This window comes from Coptis chinensis, chromosome 5, assembly GCF_015680905.1.
Source record: "Coptis chinensis isolate HL-2020 chromosome 5, ASM1568090v1, whole genome shotgun sequence".
Lineage (NCBI taxonomy): Eukaryota > Viridiplantae > Streptophyta > Magnoliopsida > Ranunculales > Ranunculaceae > Coptis > Coptis chinensis.
In genome coordinates, this window is record NC_141460.1 from 85,855,165 (window position 1) to 85,879,910 (window position 24,746).

At 37.5% G+C, this 24,746-nt stretch overlaps 1 long non-coding RNA gene across 2 annotated transcripts; it reads right to left on the reverse strand.

Annotated features, from left to right (window-relative positions):
- Positions 1 to 14,137: 14,137 nt before the first annotated feature.
- On the reverse strand, positions 14,138 to 23,555 carry LOC147499614 (uncharacterized). 2 transcript variants are annotated; one of them, XR_015195959.1, is made up of 16 exons: positions 23,258 to 23,555; positions 22,619 to 22,738; positions 22,303 to 22,380; positions 22,151 to 22,201; positions 21,357 to 21,468; positions 21,161 to 21,238; positions 21,009 to 21,059; positions 20,208 to 20,319; positions 18,810 to 18,904; positions 17,687 to 17,956; positions 17,504 to 17,556; positions 15,082 to 15,134; positions 14,861 to 14,933; positions 14,717 to 14,773; positions 14,338 to 14,409; positions 14,138 to 14,204 (listed from the first exon to the last, which is right to left on the reverse strand). It is a non-coding gene; the product is annotated as an uncharacterized LOC147499614 (long non-coding RNA). The 2 variants fall into 2 exon arrangements; XR_015195960.1 differs by lacking the exons at positions 20,208 to 20,319; positions 21,009 to 21,059; positions 21,161 to 21,238; positions 23,258 to 23,555 and having other exon boundaries at positions 22,303 to 22,967.
- Positions 23,556 to 24,746: the final 1,191 nt, after the last annotated feature.

The window sequence follows — 24,746 nt, forward strand, 5'->3', positions numbered from 1 at the left end:
ACCGCTTTGTGATTTTTTTAGTCTTTTCATGATACACAACGCTATGACACTTATATATTCATGAAATTAATAACGCTGTAAAACCAAAAAATATTTGAATCAAGTTTTTCTAACGCTCTCTCTGAAATAATCTATACAATAAAATACAATAATGCATAAACAAAACTTACCGCACCCTTTAGAACTCTCCACCAAGTTTTAGAATTTAGTTTACGACCGATGAAGTCATATGTAGGTGGGCATTTATTGAATGTGCCATAAATGGCCCGTTAGTGTTATATAAGGGTATTCATTGAATGTGCCATGAATGACCCGTATTCATTGAATGTGCCATGAATGACCGATTGTGTGAACCGCCCTAAAGAGGAACTAAGGTATTCGGCCATGGGTTAGTCAGATTCCTTGAATGTACGGGGAATGTAGGATCGGGTATTCCTTGAATGTGGCAGAATGACCCAGGCATTCATTGAATGTGCCATGAATGGCCCGTTAGTGATATGATAGGTATTCATTGAATGTGCCATGAATGACCGAAGTTTTGTGCCCAAAAGAGGTCGTGGAAATATGTGGTATGAAAGCCCGCAGATGGCTATGATATTGTGATATTCGGTGGGAGAGAGGCACACAGAAATGTGTGATTTGGCAAATGTGTGGAGTGCAAATCGTGGAGTAGGTACTAAAGGGGTGGCGATAAGAAAAGTAATTGATTTATTTATAAGGAAATTGATTTGATTATGTGAGTGTGTCATTTTACTTTTGAATACATCGAGGATATCTACATAGGTTATATACAAGTGCTAACTTTCTTTTCATAGAGGGTAGACTAAATAATATTTTGTGCAGGGACGCCGTCCTACCCTTATACAAAGATATCCGATATCTGTGTGTAATTCAATTATTTAGATATTAAAAAGGAGTTATTAGAATGAGTTAATGAGATGGAAGTTAATAAAATGGAAGTTTTGTTTGGGAAGAAACTATGCCGCTTGAGATGACTTAACTACTTGTCTTCCGTCGAATGATTAGGTTATGATAGCATTTAAAAATGTTAGTTGGATAAGAAAAGTTTAAAATGTTTATATGTGTTTAGTCTCATTCATACCAAAAATTCAAATTTGTCGACCCATGTTTGCTTTGTTTTGGCAACGCGGGTGTGTTCTTGGGAACATAGGTGGAAGGCAGCGCTGGAACCGCTGGGCGCAGGATTGGGATTCGCCCGAGCGGTCCGATAGTTTTCTTTTTAGGTTTGATTTCTTTGTTGGAAGAATGTAATAACGTGATTTTGCCTTTTTCATGGCATGAGAACATGGTAGTGATGAATTTTATTTGGAGAGTTGTTTGATGTTTTATTTGGAAGGATGTAATCTTAATAAAGAGATTTTGATAATTATCGGGATTATTTTATTTAAAGTTGTTTCTTTTTATGACATGGATATTAGGGTTTGTATATGTAGTATTCTCCGTCATAGTCCGGTTTTTAAACAAGTGAACCTAGTGATGTTTGAGATAATTATATTTCAAATATTCACTTTGTTATTGTTTAGAAATTCGGGTCGCGACATTTTGGCATCGAGCCTAGGTTAGCTTAGTGTTGAAAGTCTAAGGATCCTCGGATGTGGAATGTGGGTTATAGTGTTGGTAGTTTTGGATATATGTGAATATTAATGGGAGTTTTGTTTGAACCGTAGATCATGGTTGAGACACGACATGGTAATACCAATCGACCGCAGCGAACACTCCAAAGATGCATGTCGAGTACAAATTGAATCAGCTTGTTGCAGGCTATGCATAACCATCCAGGGCCAGTGGAGATCCTTTTGCTTTAAATAAGGAGTTTGGTACTTTGGTGGGCAGCCGATTTATCGGTGCCGGAACGCGATTGCAGCCGAATCTTGATTCAAAGTCATGAAAATGTTTTTGAGCCGCATGCAGCCTTTACCGAGGTTCGGCAGGAGTCAAGCGTTCCACCAACTTGATGACGCCGCTAGGTTTTGGTGGCGAAGCTCTCACCCTAGTCCGACACTAGAACTTTGACTCGGAAGACTTCAAGATTAGATTTGAGAGTAAGTTCATTCCCCGAGGCAAGAAAAGAGCAATTGGCTCAACAGCCTTCTCCGAAGTCGACTCAAGACGGGAAGTCCGCGGATCGGGTATGTGACCAAGTTTAATGAGTTATCGAGGTTTGCTCCCTATCTTGTGGATACCGATAAGAAGAAAACCAAAAGTTCATACGCTGTTAGAGAGTCACTTGTCCGCAAGTTGATTCCTTTTGACGGGGACACTTTTGATCGCGGTGTCGACTTGGCCTTGAGATATGAGGAGCGTAATGCAGCCCTAAGAGAGTCGAGGGGAAGAGGAAGTTTGGCGAGATACCGCTTGTTGGTCCTAGGCCTTTTGAGAGCAGCACCGAATCGGTTTAGGCCTTATGATGTACCTCGAGGGGTTCCGCTTCGAGACCATCATCCCGTGGGTTTCCATCGCCAGGGTGTATTCCGACCCCGTGGAGGATTTCATCGCCAGGTGGTTATAGGCCACCGGGCGCATCGGAGGCTTTAGACCTCGTGGGAATCAGCGCGGCGTGGGCAGGGTCCCCTTCGTGGTCGAAGCCCCGCTCTTCCGTGATCGACCAAAGAAGATTACTTTTACCCGCACTCAAAGACCAATGCTCGTAACCATAGTTCCCCGCTGAAAGCGGCTTGCCGGGAGTGTGTGCAGTGGGGCATTTATCTCGCTATTGCCCTACCAAGCTGTGGTAATCGCCAGAATCGAAAGCACCAAAGACTACCACTCGCGCTAGAGCCTATGCAAATATTATGCCAGACTGGAATGTCAAGGTACCTTTAGTTCATCTCGCCACATCTCGAGTTTTGTTTGATTCGGTGCTTCACATTCCTTTATATCTCGCCAAGATGTTGAGAAAGAAAGTTTTAAAACTACCCTTTACCTAAGCCTTTGTGTGTTGAGACACCGCTAGGAGGTTCCATACCTTTTATATGACGAAAGTGCAAAGGTTTTAAGTTATGTTTCTTAGACGCGTCTTTATGGTAGACTTGATCGTTTGGGGTTTGGTGGTTTCCATTTCATACTTGGTATGGACCGGGTTGACACGCTATCATGTTACCTTGATTGGCGAGGAGGGAGGTTATAGTGAATACACCGCATGCCGAGGTTGATTCACACCTGTTAGTTAGTAAGAAGGACTCGCTGATGTCTAGCTTCCTCGTTTTCTATAGATACCCAACGGGGATATCGCTGATGGGAAGTAGTGAGAGACTTCAAGATGTTTTTCAGAGATTCCGTGGTTGCCACCCAAGAGGGAGGTGGAGTTTCGTGATAGACTTGTTACCGGGACCGCACTCAGCCAAAGTCGGCTTACAGGGTGTGGCACCCTGCTTATCGGATCTAAAATGAAAGTGCAAGTCGAGGAATTACTCAAGAAAGGGTAAAGAGTTTAATGTTTAGTGATTTTGTTTTTTGGCTTAACCATATCTTTTGAGTATATGGGTTTGAATCTTTTAGGTGTGTATGACCAAAGTTCATAATTTAATCGAAAGCAACTCACTCACCATGGGCTACCGCTATCTTTGTTTCCAAGAAGGATGGTACTTTGAGGATGTGTATCGACTTCGTGGATTTGAATCAGTGACTATATAAAAATAAGTATCCGCCTCCTAGGATTGATGACTTTGTTGGATCACCTGAAAGGGGGCTAAGATATTTTCAAAGTTTGATTTAAGGACCGGTTATTACCGATGGGAGTTGAAGAGAAGAGTATTCCTCGATCGCATTTAGAACTCCGGTATGGGTTGTATGAGTTTTCGCGGATGCCTTTTGGGTTGACGAATGCACTCAGATTCTTTATGGACCCGATGAATCGATATTCAGCCCTATTTGGATAAATTTGTGATTGTTTTCATTGATGATATTTTAGTGTATTCACAAAACACGTAAGAACATAAGATGCATTTGAAGACAAAGGATGCAGACGCCCGAACATAAGTTGTATGCTAAGTTTAGCAAGTGCCATTTTTGGGAAGAAGAAATTCGCTTCGGGACATGTGGTATCTAGTGAAGGGATTGTCAGACTCCTAAAAGGTTGCCGCAGTTGAAAGAATGGAAACAACCAACCAATCGCTACGAGATTAGAAGTTTCTTGGGGTTAGCCGGATATTATCTGAGATTTATCGAGAAGTTCTCACTTATTGCAGCCCGCCACCAAGTTAACTAGGAAAGATGTGAAGTTTATGTGGACTAATGATTGTGAGAAAGCTTTCCTAGAATTGAAACAGAGGTTGACTACAGCCTAATTCTAGTAATCTCACTCAGAGGCGGAAAGTTAGTGGTTTTACAGATGCTAGTGGAACCGGTTTGGGTTGTGTTTAATGCAAGACCGTATGTGGTGTCGTGATGCTTCACGACACAAGATACATGAGAGACGCTATCCTACTCATGACCCGGAGTTAGCGGCAGCGGGTTTTTTGCTTTAAAGGTGTGGAGACATTATTTATATGGTGAGAAGTTCGAGCTTTACACGCATCACAAGAGTTTGAAGTATCCTCAGATTCACGTAAGGAGTTGAATATGAGACAGCAGAGATGGATGGAGTTCATAAGTAGTTATGACTTCGAGATTCAAGATCACCCGTGCAAGGGCAATGTAGTCATGATGCACTTAGTCGATTGCCTCGGTGTTTTGACCACTCTTATGGTGCAAGAGTGGAAGAGTTTAGAGACTATAGCAGCTTATGATGTCCGGACTACACCATATACGCATGAGGGGTATATATGCAGTTTGGAGGTCGCCGGTGATTTTCAAGAGAGAGATTGCCATGCAACACAAAGACCGATTTCTTTGAGTCGGGTTGGATGATCCGGTCATTGATATTTTAGATGATTGTCCGTCCGATCAAGCAAGATTCCGATGGAGGATTGAGATTCCATGAGAGATTATGTGTACCGATGATGCAGAGTTAAAGAAGGAAATATTATATGAAGCTCATCGCTCTCGGTTTACAATTCATCCCGAGGAACGAAGATGTACCAAGACTTGAAGAGGACCTTTTGGTGGGAAGGAATGAAAAGAGATGTCGGAGAATATATTTCGTTTTAACTTGTCGCCAGGTTAAGCGCAGAGCATCGAGGCCTTCGATTATTGCAGCCATTAGAGATACCCATGTGGAAATGGGAGCACATTTCTATGGATTTCATTGATGGCTTGCCTAAGTCCTCGAGAGGTAATGAATCTATTTGGGTTATTGTTGATCGCCTAACTAAATCTGCTCATTTCATTCCTATTGACGCACGAGAAATACGATAAGTTAGTTTCCTTTGTACATCTCGAAGTGGTCGTTACATGGGATTCCAAAGTGAGTATTGTTTCGTGATCGAGATCCTTTGTTCACTTCCGAAAGTTTTGAAGAGTTTTCGCCGCTATGGGCACTAGTTTGGCGATGAGTACGCTTTATCATCCACGCATGTATGGACGTATCGGAGAGGTGAATCGATATTAGAAGATATGTTACGCTTTTGTGTAATGGATTTTGGTGGAGGATGGGAGGAGCATTTACCTTTGGTGGAGTTTGCATATAATAACAGCTTCCGAGCATCGGTATGGCACCCTTTGAGGCTTTGTATGGGCGCCCATGTCGATCACCGCTTGTCAAGCGATGATGGGGAGACCGAAAGTTGCTTTGGCCCGAGATAGTGAGAGAGACATCCGAAAGCAGATTAAAGTCATTAGAGAAAGGATTAAGACAAAGCACGAGTAGGCGTAAAAGTTATGCAGATTTGAAGAGGAAACGGGTAGAGTTTTCTCAGAAGCGATTTTGTGTTTTTGAAGGTTTCCCCTATGAGAGGAGTTATGAGGTTTGGCATGAAAGGAAAGTCGAGTCCACGATATATTGACCATATGAGATAGTAGCCTCCGCTGGTAGTTTGCATCGCCTTGCCTTGCCGCCTAACTTGGCGATGATTCATGATGTATTCCACGGTCTATGCTACGGAAATGTGTGAAAGATCCTATCGAGGTTGTCCAAACAGAGCAGAGCTGAGTCAACGATGATGTAACTTTTTTACAAAGGAGGCCTATCATGATAGTAGATAGGGATGTGAAACACCTTAGGAGGAGGATTGTAAACTTGGTAAAAGTGCAAAGGAGTGAAAGGGAAAAATGACGGACCTGGGAACTTGAAGATAAGATAAGGCAGATGCACCCCTAACTCTTCTCGACACTCTACCTTGAATCTCTGATCTAGATCCTTTTAAGGTGTGTATATTATAACACCCCGCCTTTTAATTGCATTTTTCCTATAATAATATAAATATTAATAATAATAATAATGTAAATAGAATACATAAATAGGATATCCAAATGTTAGAAAAAAGCCCGTAAGTAAGTAGATAGGATAAAAGCCCGTAAGTAAGTAGATCGGGTTTAAAACCCGGTTTTTCGGAGAGGTTTGAGAGAAACTAGAAAATAAGGGTTTCTCACGCAGAGTTTGGAGAAAAAGAAAAAAAGGTGAGAGTTTTAATCGAGAGAAAAAAAAAAGGGGTTTGAACAAGAAAGATCGCTGGTCGACTTCAGCTTTGGAGGTTTTCGATTTCGAGAGTCGCTCGGGCCGCTCGCTTTTAACGCGAGTAGTCATACTATATCATATTTTTATTTGGTTTCGATTTAAACACACCAAGAATGACGCTTTTTACCCCGCTTTTTTAAACTCATTAAAGGGTTAGATACACTTTGGAACCACAAGAGGAATTAGGACTAACTTTGGCAATTAACCGCCGGGTCCGATTAGGGGTCAATGGCGCCGCCATCGCCAAAGACCAAACCGTTATTGGTTCTTTTTGTATGGTTCTTATTTTTGTTCCGTGAAATGGTTACCGTGGAATGTTATTGATGTTAGATAGGTTGTGTGGGTTGCCGGGCAAATGACGGGCAAAGGGAGGGAGGTATGTTATGGACGGTGAGAAGCTTTGAACAAACATTAATGGTCGTTCAAAACAAGAACCCAAACCGGCCCTAATTTTTGTGTTGTTTGGAATGTTTGTTGGGTAGGAATTTTGCTGCTGATTGTTGTTGGGTTAATGTTGATGGTTGGGGGTTGATTTGGGTGTTGGAAAATTTGAGAATTGAAGCTTGAATTGGCTTTTTAATGGCGCCGGTCGATTTTTTCTCAGATGACGTAACTATGTTTTTTGATATGGGTAGATGGGGTTTTATGGAGGAACCCAACCGCTGGGTTTGTTTTTATCGATGGGTGGCCGGTGGTGGCGTGGTGGTGGTCGGTGGTGTTTGTTTGAAGTTAGTGAAGAAGGTGATGAATATGACCACGATTTGGGCTTGGGCCAAATCGCGGGGGGCTATATATGGTTTGTTTGTTTTTTTTTTTTTTCGACTACGGGCTTTGGGCCTTTGTCGGGGCTTTTGGGTTTTTTTGATTTTAGGCTAGGTTGACCAATATTGACTGTTGACCGTGAGTTGACTGACTGACTGCTGACCAGAGTTGATCGCTGACTTTGACCAGAGTTGATCGGCTGACTTTGACCGTGGTCGACTTTGACCAGCTTGACCCGAAAATTTGACTTTTTCCTAAAATTATGATTCGGGTCTATTAGAACAAGTCTAGGACTATTAGCATGTTTGATTTAGGCTAGACCTTTATAAATATACTTTTGTGTAATGCAGTATTTATCGCTTTGTGATTTTTTAGTCTTTTCATGATACACAACGCTATGACACTTTATATATTCATGAAATTAATAACGCCAGAAAACCAAAAATATTTGAATCAAGTTTTTCTAACGCTTCTCCAAATAATCTATACAATAAAATACAATAATGCATAAACAAAACTTACCGCACCCTTTAACTCTCCACTTCAAGTTTTAGAATTTAGTTTATGACCGGAAGTCATATGTAGGTGGGCATTTATTGAATGTGCCATAAATGGCCCGCTAGTTGTTATATAAGGGTATTCATTGAATGTGCCATGAATGACCCGGTATTCATTGAATGTGCCATGAATGACCGTGATTGTGTGAACCGCCTAAAGAGGAACTAAGGTATTCGCCATGGGGTTAGTCAGATTCCTCGAATGTACGGAATGTAGGATCGGGTATTCCTTGAATGTGGCGTGAATGACCTGTGGCATTCATCGAATGTGCCATGAATGGCCCGTTAGTGATATGATAGGTATTCATTGAATGCTACCATGAATGACCTGAAGTTTTGGCCCAAAGAGGCCGCGGAAATATGCGTATGAAAAGCCCGTAGATGGCTATGATATTGTGATATTCGGTGGGAGAGAGGCACACAGGAATGTGTGATTTGGCAAATGTGTGGAGTGCAAATCGTGGAGTAGGTACTAAAGGGTGGGCGTATAAGAAAAGTAATTGATTTATTTATAAGGGAAATTGATTTGATTATGTGAGTGTGTTGGGCTTACTTTTGAATACATTGAGGATATCTACATAGGTTATATACAAGTGCTAACTTTCTTTTGCAGGAGGGTAGGACTAAATAATATTTTGTGCGAGGACGACGGGTCCTACCCTTTATACAAAGTTAAATGGATATCGGTAAGTTGTAATTCAATTATTTAGATATTAAAAAGGAGTTATTAGAATGAGTTAATGAGATGGAAGTTAATAAAATGGAAGTTTTGCTTGGGAAGAAACTATGCCGCTTTGAGATGACTAACTACTTGTCTTCCAAGCCGAAATGATTAGGTTATGATAGATTTAAAGTGTTAGTTGGATAAGAAAAGTTTAAAATGTTTATATGTGTTTAGTCTACACTCATACCAAAGAATTCAAATTTGTCAATCCATGTTTGCTTTGTTTTGGCAACGGGGTGTGTTCTTGGGAACATAGGTGGAAGGCAAGCGGAACCGCTGGGCGGATTGGGATTCGTGGCCCGAGCGGTCCGTTAGTTTTCTTTTAGGTTTGATTTCTTTGTTGGAAGAATGTAATAACGATTTTGCCTTTTTCATGGCATGAGAACATGGTAGTGATGAATTTTATTTGGAGAGTTGTTTGATGTTTTATTTGGAAGGATGTAATCTTAATAAAGAGATTTTGGATAATTATCGGGATTATTTTATTTAAAGTTGTTTCTTTTATGACATGGATATTGTGGTTTGTATATGTAGTATTCTCCGTCATAGTCCGGTTTTGAAACAAGTGAACCTAGTGATGTTTGAGATAATTATATTTCAAATATTCACTTTGTTATTGTTTAGAAATTCGCCGGCGGATGTTCTAAGCTCACTCAGATGATTTCTTTTACCTCGGGCAAGGTCCGGGTCGAGGGGATCAAACACATGCATGGTCAACAAGCGTGGTCATAAGAAAAGCTTAGTCCATGGTTTTCGAACCCGTCGGTATATGGAATAAGCTAGTAAGGTGGAGGATAGGTGGCTCGGTGCTCATGGTTTTCTTCGGCTCACTCATAGGTTGTTATTCGAGTCCGGATTTGAAGGATTTCGGTCCTTCGGACGCCAAGTGAAAGAAGAACTCATTGGATGATTGTGCCAAGAAGTGGAACTCATTGGATTGTCATTGAGAGTTGTCATACCATAGTTCACCTGTGTTTGCTTGCTCTGCTGCTCAAGATCGGATCTTGTTGAACTTGCATCTTCTTCATCTTCGACATCTGCTTCAGTGGATGCTTCTGCTTTTGATGCTGAAGTTGATCCTTCCGCGGACCTTGACTATACCTTCCTTCACTTGACCACCAGCTGTTTATGTTCCAGCAGCAGGTGGCACTAATAGCTTTGAATCCCTCTACGGGGAGAAACAATATTCGATACTGTCCTAAATGTGTTGTATAAGTTTTAGTATCATTCTTAGATTATTAAATAATAATATTAATCCGCTGACAGCTTGGAGTGATATGCTCCACCAAATAGCTTTTCGTATAAAAATCAATGATTGGCATTGGTGCATTTTCCTCATTAGTGCGTCCCAGCGTGAACCCGATCAGTGAGTAGATCCTCTCCCCCAACAAAAGGAAAGTATATTCCCGATCCTCATCCTCGCCTCCAATCAGATCAGAAAGATCCTAGGGTTCTGCTGGGTTAAAAGTGGAGGAAGACCGACCTCCCTACTAGGTATAATATATGGCTGAACTGAAGAGAGTTAGGTTGTTGTATGCCACGAGAGATTCAAGGAACGAGAGCGAAAAAGAGACCTATCATGGGACGGAGTAAAAGATCTATACTTATTAATAATTAAGGATCAGATCACCGCCGAAAGGAGTAAGTGAGGTTCAGCTTTCAGATAGGCAGCGTAGTGAGTATGATCTTAACAAGTCTGAGCCCGCTCAAACTACAGCCATATTATTCCCGAAAAGTGGATTTCTAAGCGCAGTACCTGGCAAAGAAGCCGCTATAGGGTAGCTAAAGTATGGGTCCGAAAGCCCCTCGATAGTATGGGTCCGAAGCTCCTCGATTCCAGGTCTTCCAATTCAAATAGCATAGGACAAGCACTAGATCACACACACCGAGCGTGGCCTCCGAATGAACAAGCAGGGTACTAGCAGGGGACGAAACTCTTCCCTTTAAAAAGATATTTTAACCCTTCATAAATATAAAAAGAGATTCTAAAAATTTCCCTTTGGGGAAGTGAGTGCGTTTCAGGCGGGGCTATCTCTGGCGCTTTGCTGCTTTGCCGCTTCGTGCAGATAAAGATTTGCATTTCTCATCAGCGGAGAACCAGGACGGACATATTATCTTGCTTCCGTGGTCGTTAAGCAGCCTACCCACGCTTCCGCCCATAGCCTTGACGGAGGGGAGGAAGCTAGAGGATTCTTCAGATTTTAAAGGTAAGCAGATAGTATACTCATATTCGTAAGCAGAATCATCGTCATGTGACGAGTCCAAAGTACTCTTGACTCCTAAACTACACCCTTTTTGTATTTGTTATATAGTTGAAACTGAGCTGTTCGCGTATCTTGACACCTTCCAAGGTATAGGTAGATAATTTGTGCCTTTGACGTAGCCTCTTATCCGAGAAATGCCCAACAAGCCGCCTTATCCACCTTGTAGACTTTGATACTCTTCTTCCGTTTCGACCGACTGGACGCTGGTCAACGAATAGAATAGCAGATGCGCGCCCTTGCTTCCTCTTCCCAATAAGCCTCCATCTGCACCTTCAGAAGAAAGAGTTCGACCCTTGATCTGATCGCTTTCTGTGTGAGATATGTGCAAACTCTGCCAAGAGAAGAGTAGCAGCTGGGCAAAAAGCGCCTTATCAACGCGGATACACGGTTGTCAACGTCTATAAGTCGTAGTCGTAATTGACCGTTCTCTAAGTCAGACTCTGCTTTGGTACCATGTATGAATCGAACTCAACCCACCGAAAGATCAAGACTTTTTGAAAGAAAGATGAGTTTCCCCGGGTTGGTTTTGACCCTACCTACTTGAATGAATGGCTGCGAGCCCGCAGGGTAGGGCATGGCATCAGCTCTATGAAGCCAGACGTATTCCCGGTTGGAGAAGAGGTGACTCGGACTTGGAACCAGAGATTGTACCTTCATTCGTTGATGCCGGCCCCTTAAGAGATAGGGGGGCTAGGTTCGGGGCTTTGTTCTTCTTCCGTTAGTGGTGCCGAACAGGAGCAATAGGTGGGCCTCGGGCAGTTCTTCGTCCAGTTTCTCTATCGTTTTCGAACTAGACTTGTACAACAGGGATAGGGGGTAGAGCTGCTTTCGGATCCCAGGATTGGTCGACCAAGCGCAAGCGTAGAATTCGGGTGGTTCATTCCATTACTGGTGGGCCACTCCTGCTTTTCGTGTTCACCACCGACGACATTTCCTTATTTTGGGACGGGTAAATCATGGTAGGGCGGGAATTCTTTTAAGGAATCGAGTATAGATGGATAGATAGACCTCGGCAGAACTAACTCACTAGTATGGATGGGCCCTGAAGAAGCGGATAGGATAGTTGAGATGGATGATGTAGAAGTGGGAAGCAGGAAGAACTTAACTATATTGAGTTAATTTGTCAATGAGAAAGGGACCCATTTGATTTCAATAATCAAAACACTTCCGATAAATTTTCGAACTGAAAGTGATTTTGAGATCTGTTTGAACTTGATATAACCAGAATAATCAAACCAATAATGTCTCCTTCATAAAATCATCACTCCTTCAATTACCAAAACCAAAACCAGAGATTGAGCTCAACAAGAAAAAAACAATTGGCAAATCTAACCAATTAAGAAACTGAATCTGAAAATCTAATTGAAGTAAAATCAATGAATTGAAAGTGATTCAGTAAAATGATTAAGCCTTCTTCTTGACAATTGAAAAAACAACGAATTAAATTTACAAACTCCATTTGAAATCTGGTAACCAAAAAGAAACAAGTATCAAAACAAAGCTTATCAATATAGACATGTGAATCTAAGACGATATTTTGAATAAGAAGTAAGGATTGAAATAGGTCTAAAGAATGGAATAGAGAATATCAACTTTGATAATAAAAAAAAAAATTTGAAAATTTTGATTGAACTGAGTTCTTTATTTTAATTTTTGAAATATTGCTAAAAGCATTAATTAATTTGATATTATTGGAATTTTTTTTAATTACCTAATTAAACCATTATTTATTGATTTGCAAAATTAATAAAAAAAATTTAACTATCATTATTTATTGATTTAATAAATTAATGAAAAGTTTTAATTACCAATTAAACCATTATTTATTGATTTGCTTAATTAATAACAAATTTTAACTATCATTATTTATTGATTTAATAAATAGAAATCTTAATTACTATTATTTGATTTGGTAAATTAATGGGAAGTCTTAATTACCATCAAACTCCAACACGTAATTTAACAAAGGTCCCTCGATTTATACCCGCTCATATTGAATCCCAGCCGTAGGTCATAAAACTTCCCTCCCTTGTTATATATACTAGTTAATGCCCGTGCCTTCGGCACGGATTTCATAAAGAGACATCGTCAATAGTGTGTGATATAAAATTGTACATGCATTTATCTAATAGAAAAATAATTCGTTAGAACTACGTATGTGATGCTAGAATTCTTTATTTGTGTGATGTTGGAAAATGAATTATATCACATCAATTTTTAGAATTCATATATTCTGCATGTATTGATGTTTATTGTTTACTAACACAATGACTCCAGAGTTCACATGGTTGGCTAACCCCTAACCATCATTAGTGGTTTGATCGCCTGAAATTATAATAATGTAACAATGCTCATGCATTACACGATGCTACTTACAATCATCTAAAACAAATTTGGAAGACAATGTTCACCAGATTAAAAAAGAACGAATAAGAATTCAAGAAAGTTTAAAAAAGGTAGTGGTTGGATTGGTCTTCTTACATTCATATGTAAGTAGTTCAAATAGGTGCATTTGCAAGATGATCGATACTCTCTCAATTTCCAATGCAACTTAATCTGCTAAAAACTTTTTCACCGCATCAAGCTCAATGGGGTGGACTTAAATAATAATAATAATAATAAACAACAAATTGTGTGTGTGTGTGTCTCGTGGTTTAATTAAGCTAATTTATATATATAACTTAACCTAACAAATCGATATTAGGCATTAATCATCAAGGAATCTATAAAAGAATATCCGAATGAGATAATGAGGAAAAAAAAATAGCACAGTTGATGTATATATCCAAAGTGTGCCAAGTTGCCAACTTAGTTCCTATCTTATTGCAAATCACTGAAGAACAAAAACTCGGTCCCGGTTGTATGGAAACAGTAATACAATGAGCTTTCCCTGTTGAAACTAAGGGAAACAAATACATCAAAATTCCTTCTACATTACATGCTTAGAGAGCAAAATAAAAGAACTAACAAGATAGACATGAACTTCGAGCGTAAAGTCGCCTTCTCACAGCCTTCTTCGGGAAACCATAGAGCAATTGAGTCTGATTTGACTCGATGGCCTTGTCGACTTGAAGGCTCGAAAAGCTTGATCATCACTTGAGCAAAGTCCCACTGAACGAGTGGTCCATCTAATGAGTAGGTTTGAACCCAAATTTTGCAGTTGTTTCATCGGCCATCAATCAACAAAAAGATGTAAATTCCCTTCCCTTCCACCAATCTCTTATAGTAGTGTGTAACAAACCCCGATCATGTTGTCCCTCATAGTCCATATTCATGCGAGGCTCCTAAGGTAAATCCCCACTGTTATTACATCTCGACCTCATCTAATCGCAGTGATATCATTTTTTAGACTGCTACATTGTAATTCTTCAAGGCATGTTTACTTCACTGAATTGAGATAAAACATTCTCATTTTGGAAAGGCCCGTGAAAAACTAAACAAAAGTAGTCATCTAACCTTTAGTGTAAAGCCAAAGATGATCTTGCAATTCCAAATGCCAAATGCAAAACCGGAAGAAGGACCTCCGTGCTGAAGTGTGGAAACAACAACCTTTAGAAAAGTTGGCATGTATTCCATCAAGAGGCATTTAATGAAGGGCCAAATTGACCATGATTAAGATGGCATAAGCATACATGTGCGATAGATAGTACTACTCTAATATACTATAGACACTGAAATAAGAAGTTTATCATAAAATAGGAAGCACAACTTTAAGAGAGTAATCAAAAAGAGCAAAGTAAACCCACAACCAAAAATCCCATGAACAAAAACTGGCAATCACTTCATACAGTTGAACATAAGATATGAAAGCAAGACATATCGTGTCTGAAAATACCTTGGGCTTTGCTTCCCCTTTTGGTAACTTTAAGACCTCCTCCTTCAATGTGTTTTCCTAGAGCAATAATTTATCAGATGCATGTGCTACAACTTACAACCATTCTAATCATAAAAATTAAATACTGAACAGAATGTTTCTCACCTTCTTTGTCACAAAAAACAGGCTCCTCACCTCTTCCACAGTTCCACTCATAGAAGGATCCAACTGTTTATACCTTAATATCATTAATAAAATCAATATCTGACACTTTATGAACCAATATCTATAACTTACGTTGTTCAAATGGGAAAAAAAAAAAAAAAAAGGAAAAGTATTGACATAAATTATCATAAATAGGAAATTCAGTTCGGTAAGAGAATTACCAACTCAACTCTTCCTTCCTTTTCCTCTCAATCTCTTTGTTTTATCATGAGAACTGGTTCATTGAAGAAAAAATTTTGATTTAGAAAATGGAATAAAAGAGTTGTAATTGACCTTGAAAATTGATTGGCCGAGAGAATTGGGAAAAAAAAAGAAACGTACCTGATATCAAAATTAGCAACTTGCTAATCGACGGAGTGATGGATGCAAATATACGATGATTCTTTCTTCTTTTATTTTTATTTTTCTTATTTGGTCATAGGGAATATTGAAAAGAGGAGAGCAACCCTTCATTGGTGAGAGAGAACTAAGGGTTTTGAAGGGAACGGGGGTTTATTTCTCTTTGTCGATTGTGAAGACCAAAAGATTTCTCTTTGTTCGTTTCCATAATGGTTAAGACTGGTAATTAATATCTAATCCACCGCCGGGGAGGAATAACTGCCCTTAATGGCGAAAAGTGAGAACCAAGGGTTTGCACTACAAAGGGTTATTAAGACATTTAATTAATTCCTAATACACATGGCATAACCGTGGCCCTCAATTTATACCCTTGATATCGAATCCCAGCCGCGAGTAAGGAAACAGCCCGTTAAACACATTGTTGCTTTACAAACAAGAACCATGTCTAACGATAGTAACATTCAAGCATTATGATACCAAATTCAAACCCCAAAGCAAACAAACAATATACGCCATCGAAGATAACAATAACTAAAGAAGAAACACGAACCATTTAATAACCAATCATGCCATAAGTTGAAACCAATAATCCTCGAAGGTTTAAACATGACTATTGAAAGTCTTGAACAATTAAAAATAATTTTGATCGAACAAAGGGCATACATATCCACAAAAGAGAAAGAAACACGATACCAAGTAGTGGGTATATTTCTTGTGATAAAGATCCCCGAGAACAATGATTTAAGTAAGCAATACTAACATCAAATTGTAAAAGCAATCGGGAAAGACACTCGAAAAACAAAATAGAAAATATATTTTAAAATGGAACTAATCACACAATTTAAAATAATAAATAATGGAAATAATTACCTGTTATATAAAAGTTCCACTCCAAAATGGCACTGAAACGGAAACCATGAATCCAATACATTAAAGCGAGAAAATGATGCAATTGGAAATGCATCGAGTTTGAAAAATGGTTTGATTTCAGGTGTTTAGACAGATCTCCTTGAGCCAAGCCTAAAAAAAGTAAGAGAGAAGAGAGAAGAAAAAAAGAATTTGATTGTAGAGGAACCCTTTGGGATATGTGAGTTAAGAGGGAAAAGGAGTAAAACCGATATTTTGAGAGGAAGAGGAACCGTGGGGGTGGTGGAGAGAGAGAACAAAAGGAGAAACTAAGGCATTTCTCTTTGTTAAAGTTTTCAGAATTCCCAAACCCTTGATTTAACCGTGTCCCTCGACCCTTGATTTATCAACACCAAAAACGAAGGGATTTTTTTTTTATTTAACTTCACAATTAAGATGGTAGCGGGAGACGAAAGTGGAGAATTGAGAGGGAGACGGAAGTTTGGAGAAACGGCGGGTTTTTTTTTCGCTAATTCTACAATTAAAACTCTAATTAATTCCCAATCCACGGGCAAAGATGGTGACCCTCGATTTATCCCCTCAAAATGAATCCCAGCACCAAGGAAGTGTAAAAACGAGCTGTTTTGTTAAGTTGATATATCACTCTCAAAATGCACTCCCTAGTCTTAAATCACGGATGTCTTTATGGTTTTGATTTGCATGCAAATATGCAATTCATCTCTTCAAGAACTGGCAAAGATGGGCTAGACACGACAAAGACATCAAGCTAGCAATTCTAAACTATGTGATTAGCAATTCAACATAGATTATTATGACAAAAGAAGAAGTCATTGGGACCAAAATATTTAGCAATTAGTATGACTAAAATTACAATTACTATGGCGAAGTTTTGATACAACTTAAAGAAGCGACAATTAAAAACTTTATACAGTGATATGCATGTCCAAAATTGAAAGTCTCACTAAATCCATAGAAATTCAAAAGAAAAGTTCCTGATGTTGCCATCAAATAAATTTGTCAAGACATTGAATCAACACATTTATTAACATATTACTTTGAAGTACATCTATCACATAAAGCTTCCGGCTTGCAGTTTTCATCTTATAAGTTGAACATCCATGTCATACTCTATCTATATCAGTTTGAAATAAAAAAAAAGATGGGAGCAAGATGAGATGGCTCTGCATTTGACCTTGCACCCTATGCATTAATTGGAAGTGTAAATTGGCACCGTGATCCAATCAAATCTACCCAAATTGCTTATCTTGCTACTCCCATGATGCAATGCTCGCAATAAGAAAAGAAAAAAACAGCCGAGGAAAAGAAATATTGGAACAACCAAATCCAATAAATTTCAAAGTAAATGAGGAGACATACCCATTAGAAGAAATGCATATCACTTGTGCTCTAGACGGTGATCACTACAACTACTGTTGAATGGGACAAAACAATTCCATCAAACTTATAACTATAAAAGGCTCATGACATGTAGAAGCTAATGAAAGAAGATATATGTGGTAATAAAACAAATCAGAAGATTTGAACAAAAAATAACTTTACCTTGCTATATGGCCTCTGAATGATATCAAGCAGAATACCAACATATGTTCGAGAAGACTGATGCATCCGAGGGAAATTTTACAGGCTTTACAACCAAACCTTCTACTGAAATATCTACAATTCATTACTAAACTCATTTCAATAACTTCCATTAAGTGTACTTCTTGATTTGAGTCGGTAAAAGCTTGGTTCATCCTCTTGACCTCTGGCGCCACTGGTTTGAGTTGGTCAAACTACCAACCATAAAATGAGAGAAAAAATGAAAACGCCCTGTTTAAAAAAAAAAAAACTCCATTAAGTGGGCAGGAACATGTCTACCAAAGAACCAATATATCTACCTAATAAAGCATGGAGTCGTAAACTACCACTAAAGTACAAAGCTCGAGGAAAAAAAAAAGAAGCAAGAACCCATCACTTCTAACGCATTACTATTCTTCCTACTATTCCACCTTACTCTTCATACAATGCTTACCCAAAGAAGAGATTTAACCGACAACGGAACCCAAATCCTCGAGATATCCGATAAATTAGTAGTAATTTCAATTCATTATGCTTTTATGGTTATGCCGTAAGTATGACATCACCATAAAGAACACCACCTCAGCTTTTCAATTTTGCTTTGTTCTTGTTTTGGTTTTTGATATAAATAAGAAGAAAGCTCGCTGCATTGAGAACTGGATTGAATTGCATCAAATAGTCAAACAACATGATTTAATTCCAATAGAAAAATAGGCGTACTTAGTTTGTTGCTTCATTCAATTTCAACTATACGAAGTTTAATATAATTCACAAATTATCCATTAAGCCCGAGTAAGCTAGTGACAACTAACAACATTTTGAAGTAAAAAAAATTCTAAAGCATAAAATAATTAGAATTTTGTGTACACAAACCTTGGCTTCCTTGGCAAGTTTCATGTAAATTTGTCCACTGAACTTGTACTTGCCAATCAACAAATTAAGATGTCTTATCCGTTAATACTTCAAACCCCCTAAGAAAGGAAGTAACTAACCAAACATCCATTTAGATATTGTACATTTATCATCACTACAACAATTCTATTATAGATTGATTGTTTATGCTCTTATGTTGCAAGTTGTACAATAAAATATTGAAATATGATACCTCTATGAGTTTGTTGTGATTCAAATCAGCCACTAATTTTGTCGACAATGCAATTCTGAATCAACCACTCCAACTCTTTGAATCATGAAATGAAGCTATAGACAATTGTAGAGCTTAAGAGTATCAAAGCAAGAATGCAAATTGAGTATACTACGCACAAAAATCACTTGGTTGTATAAGAAACTAAAAATTAGTGTTTTCTATATTGATATAAAGTTGAATCATGAATAAATATAATTCAAAGTAGTTTAACCGAATCTGGTCCAAATATGTTATTTCTATTGTTTTGAGCTATAGACAATTGTAGAGCTAAGAGTATCAAAAAAGAATGCAAATTGAGTATACTACGACAAAATCATAGTTGTATAAGAAACTAAAAAAATTAGTTTTGTCCATATTGATATAAAGTTGAATCGCTAATAATTATAATTAAAAGTAGTTTTACCAAATTTGGTTCAAATATGTTATTTCTATTGTTTATAATGACAAAAATCCGAAACAATTTTGAAAGTTCAACCATAAAACTCAAATCAATTATATCGAAGGATAGACTTAATTGACCAAAGTCACCAACAATATAAGATCAGGCCTCATAGTCATAATTAAAATCCAATGATTGCCCAGGAAGAGAAATTGAGAAATGAGACCTAGATACGTGTAAGATATTTCAACAGTTAACTGTGGCCTTTTCTGGGTGGTCTTTTGGCGGGTTTTAAAATTCGACATCTAACGGCTTCACTTTTGAGTTCTCCGTGTGTGACGAATTGACGTGAACCTTAATACCACTTTACATTATCAGCCCTGTCTAAACTAATAATAAACAGGAAGCTTATATAAGATAAAAATTAAAAAGGATACTTGTATTAATAGCAAATAGGTTATGTGTTACATAGTGTTAAAAATATATATCAAGTTCCAAGGAGAATTAAAAGGAAGCTTTGTTAGACTTCACTCTTTTATATTTAGTTCAAAAATCTAAAATGAGTGAGTCCATCTTCCCACCATTGTGCAGTTCCTTTGGCCATGGCTTTGATGCATAAGCCCTCCCTCTTCAAGTAAGGCTAAGGAGTGCATGAGCTAATGTAGTAGTAGCATACGCATAATACTCAAATATAAGTCCATATTTGGCATGAGTAAACGAACCGAAAACAACATATCAAAATTTCTAATATAATAAAGAGTTCATGATAGGGTGGGCAGTAAAACTTCGAGCAATTTGAATAATATCATATCATTAATGGAAGATAAGATATTAATTAATGAGTGGGTGGGGGCTGCTTATCCTACAATTATTCAAAAAAAAGAAAAATAAAACATGAAAACTGCCTACACGAAAATGTGAAAGGAATAATATTAAGATCAAACTATAAAGTCATACCTAAAGGCACAATTGCATACCTGTAGAAGGCTACGGACTTTCTATACTAACCGTTGAATCTTGATTAAAATACTATGATCTCCTTATATTAGCAAAATGCATTTATACAATACCCATGGCAGAAATGGCTCCCTATGATTATGGATTGTAAATCGGTGCATAATAAAAACAGTAGTATTGAAGTTATGAACACGTGTTTCTACACTTTCAAAAATATCAAATAATATCAACAACATCATAATTGTCCCTAGAGGAAGAATATTATCACATTTCTTTTAAAAAAAACTATTCAGCAGATAGTGTATGGTTCCGACATGTTCAGTTGACCAATACCATAATACTAAAATTTTAATTAAAAGGGAAAAAAAAATTCAGCAGACTATCTATAGTGATGATACAAACTTTACCACCTCTCCTTCAAGAGAGAGTTGCCACCTGCCATTACCATAACCTAATTCTTCATCTCAATAAAATTAAAGCTAAAATTTTGATAGTAAAATATTTGACTGGTTCTCAGTCTATGATCCTGTTAAAAATGTCCGATAGAAGGGACATGAAGAAAAATGACAAAAAAAATCTACAATATTAATCATACGCCATATATACCTAATTAGAATAGATAATACCGTCCAATATGAAGATAAATATTCGCAGAGAATATTTACCCATTAAAACATCACATAACTATACAATAGCATTTAACAAAAATAAGCAATGAATATGATTGCTTTCTCAACAGTGGGAGCATATTTGAACACCTTCACACAAAAAGAAGGGAGAACACAAATTATATCCACAAAAAAGCATTAGACATTTCATACCTGGACGTTTTCAATTTATTCAAGAATTCTTGCAACAAAAGATTTGTCATCCTGAGTTCAATGAAGAATAGCTTAATCAGTTATTCAATATAGATTTGATTGTGGTGTGGACTTTCAGGTGAAAACAAAACACATAAGAGGAGATTACTAACTTGTGAGAATACCTTCCAGCGATGGATTGAGATGAATTGCAAAAGAGAGAGGTGAGATTTGATTTAAAGAGATACTACCTGAGAAAAATAATGACTTCAGGGTTCAGGCTTTAAGACGAATTTCAATGAGGAGATTGTGAAAGGAATAATATTAAGATCAAACTATAAAGTCATACCTAAAGGCACAATTGCATACCTGTAGAAGGCTACGGACTTTCTGTACTAACCGTTGAATCTTGATTAAAATACTATGATCTCCTTATATTGCGCAAATGCATTTATACAATACCCATGGCAGAAACTGCTCCCTATGCTTATGGATTGTAAATCAGTGCACGATAAAAATAGGTAGTACTGAAGTTATGAACACGTGTTTCTACACTCGCAAATATCAAATAATATCAACAACATCATATTGTCCCTAGAGGAAGAATATTATCACATTTCTTTTAAAAAAAACTATTCAGCAGATAGTGTATGGTTCCGACATGTTCAGTTGACCAATACCATAATACTAAAATTTTAATTAAAAGGAAAAAAAAAATTCAGCAGACTACCTATAGTGATGATACAAACTTTACCACCTCTCCTTCAAGAGAGTTGCCACCGCCATTACCATAACCTAATTCTTCCTCTCAATAAAATTAAAGCTAAAATTTTGATAGTAAAATATTTGACCGGGTTCTCGATCCTATGATCCTGTTAAAAAATGTCCCATAGAAGGGACATGAAGAAAAATGACAAAAAATCTACAATATTAATCATACCATATATACCTAATTAGAATAGATAATACCGTCTAATATGAAGATAAATATTCGCAGAGAATATTTACCCATTAAAACATCACATAACTATACAATAGCATTTAACAAAAATAAGCAATGAATATGATTGCTTTCTCAACAATGGGAGCATATTTGAAACACCTTCACACAAAAGAAGGAGAACACAAATTATATCCACAAAAAAGCATTAGACATTTCATACCTGGACGTTTTCAATTTATTCAAGAATTCTTGCAACAAAAGATTTGTCATCCTGAGTTCAATGAAGAATAGCTTAATCAGTAATTCAATATAGATTTGATTGTGGTGTGGACTTTCAGGTGAAAACAAAACACATAAGAGGAGATTACTTACTTGTGAGAATACCTTCCAGCGATGGATTGAGATGAATTGCAAAAGAGAGAGGTGAGATTTGATTTAAAGAGATACTACCTGAGAAAAATAATGACTTCAGGGTTCAGGCTTTGAGACGAATTTCAATGAGGAGATTGTAGAATACAACCTATTTCCAAAAATAAATCAATTGCAGATTGAATAGAGAATTTGATGAGAACAAAAAGCGAATGAAAGAAAGACACTTCCAATTTTCTGTCATTCTTAGTTCAGTATCCAATAAAACAATGAAAGTAAACGGACAATTACAGAGCACGACAGCAGAGAGAGAAATTACCTGCCTGAAAGAGGAGGGCTTCACAACTGAAATTATTTGTCATTACACATTATCGATCACCTTGAACACATTATCTTAAACAAAGTGTTTCTCCAACTTCAAACATATATTTTGATCAGCCTATAAAACTATACCGGGTAAATATGGCAAGCTAATTAACAAATCTTTTAGTGACTGTAACATAGGAAGCCGACATTGCAAATCAGAAGCAAACAAATCTGAACTGACGAACAAATGCGTGTACATTCTGTTATAAGCATAGCTAAGCAAATGGTTTTAATTATTTAACAAATATCTTGCGTTATCGGGTGTGCGTTAGTGAGAGAAGAACTTGCAGACATAGAGTAGGTATTGAAAACGCCAAATAGTATAAAGACAACAAAATGGTCGACGACATTGTCCACGAACTAAAATGGTCTGTGTGAGCCAGATTTTGTAAGCGAACCAAAATTTCAGCTCAAAACCAATTAATAAGAAAAATAGTTGACTATTTCAGACGTGATGTGTTAGGCACTTGATAACCACATATAAACATCAGGCTAAAATAAGAAAACGTGCCAACCAGAAATATTAAGAAGATATACACATTTCAATATCTCAGAACAACAAACTCCTGATGGCATAAGAATTATGACATACCAGAGATATCCAAGTAAGCCTCGGGTAGAATGGGGTCATCGACTTCTTTGGAGTTTCAGGCTTAGGCTATCGATCACTTGTTGATATGCATGGTATCTATGTAGGGAATCTTTTGGGCAGTAAGGGAACTTCACGTGGATCATATTTGGCTTCAATGACTTGTAAATATCGACTTGCTTATTCATAGATTGATTACTGTTAGTTGGTTAAGTTAAATTATGAGGGGAAAAAAGAGAAAGGAATGGATTCATAAGTGAATAAGTTTTGATGGATTGCATGAAGCTAGGAAAGTTGCGGCCGAAGGTACTACTTTTTTAGTGTGCCCTAGAAGTGTCCTCGAAAAGAAGAATTTAACACCGACACTTCTAATATGATGTAACCTTAGCTATTGTACTGACAACACACATTTGGGCCCAGAACTTGCTCAAGTATCTACTGATAATCTTGAAGATGAACTAACGAAAAATGCAATTTAGTTAGTGAGTGAGAGAGATGATGCAAACAATTGGATTACTCTGCAAGAAGTTGCAAGAGAAAGAATTGGAGTTGGAGCATTCGAACTATAAGAAAAGAAATGGTTGAGAGAATGTATAAGCGGGCGGTGACAATGGAAGCTGGATCCAGGTAGCTCAGGAAAATTACAACCAGGCAGTAGTGAGTGTCCAGAGTTATAACCTCAAGGGAGTCATTACAATTTACACACAGAGCGGACCAACCGAAAGGGTTGTGGAGGTAGTGAGGTTGAATATGCAGCTTCCTCTCACATTGACCAAAATAAGTGCCCTATTCAGGATTCCACGTAAGTTACACCCACCAGAAAATAAAACTAAGTTGAATTCTTCATAAATATGAAACAATTAAGAAAAAAACAATTTCTTTGTTACCCATTTCTTAATTCAATCTGTACTATGCTTTGGAATTTTTAACCCTGGTAGCTCAATGTCATATAAACAGATTGTTTACACGATACTTATGCTAGATAATAAACTTGTATGTATACCATGTGCATATCAAAATAACAAAATTGTACACAAACTGACATACCATTTACAGCTTCAATATCCTCCCCAAGCATCACATGCCCACTACTCATAATCTCGCCTTCCTGGAATCAAATTTCACAATAAACAACACTCTGTAAACATACGACAGCGACATAATGAAGGCATGGAATATCTTTAAAATTTCTTACATTCTTTGTCAAAAAAAGTAAAAAAACAATTGAAGGAATAAACATTCCAATTCATTTGTTCTATACGATAAGAGCTGTCGTATAATAACATGGGTTACTTCAATAACAAACTTCTACATTGCTTTTAAATAACTACAACATAAATGATTTAACAAAAATGTCAGATTGTATTTCTCCTCGGTCATATTCAACAAAGTATTTAACAAACCCTCCCAATTTGCAAATGACAATTCAATCTTGGAACCTCTTCTCTGCTTCACATTCGCTTAGCTAATCCAATGCAAAGCTAATCTTGAA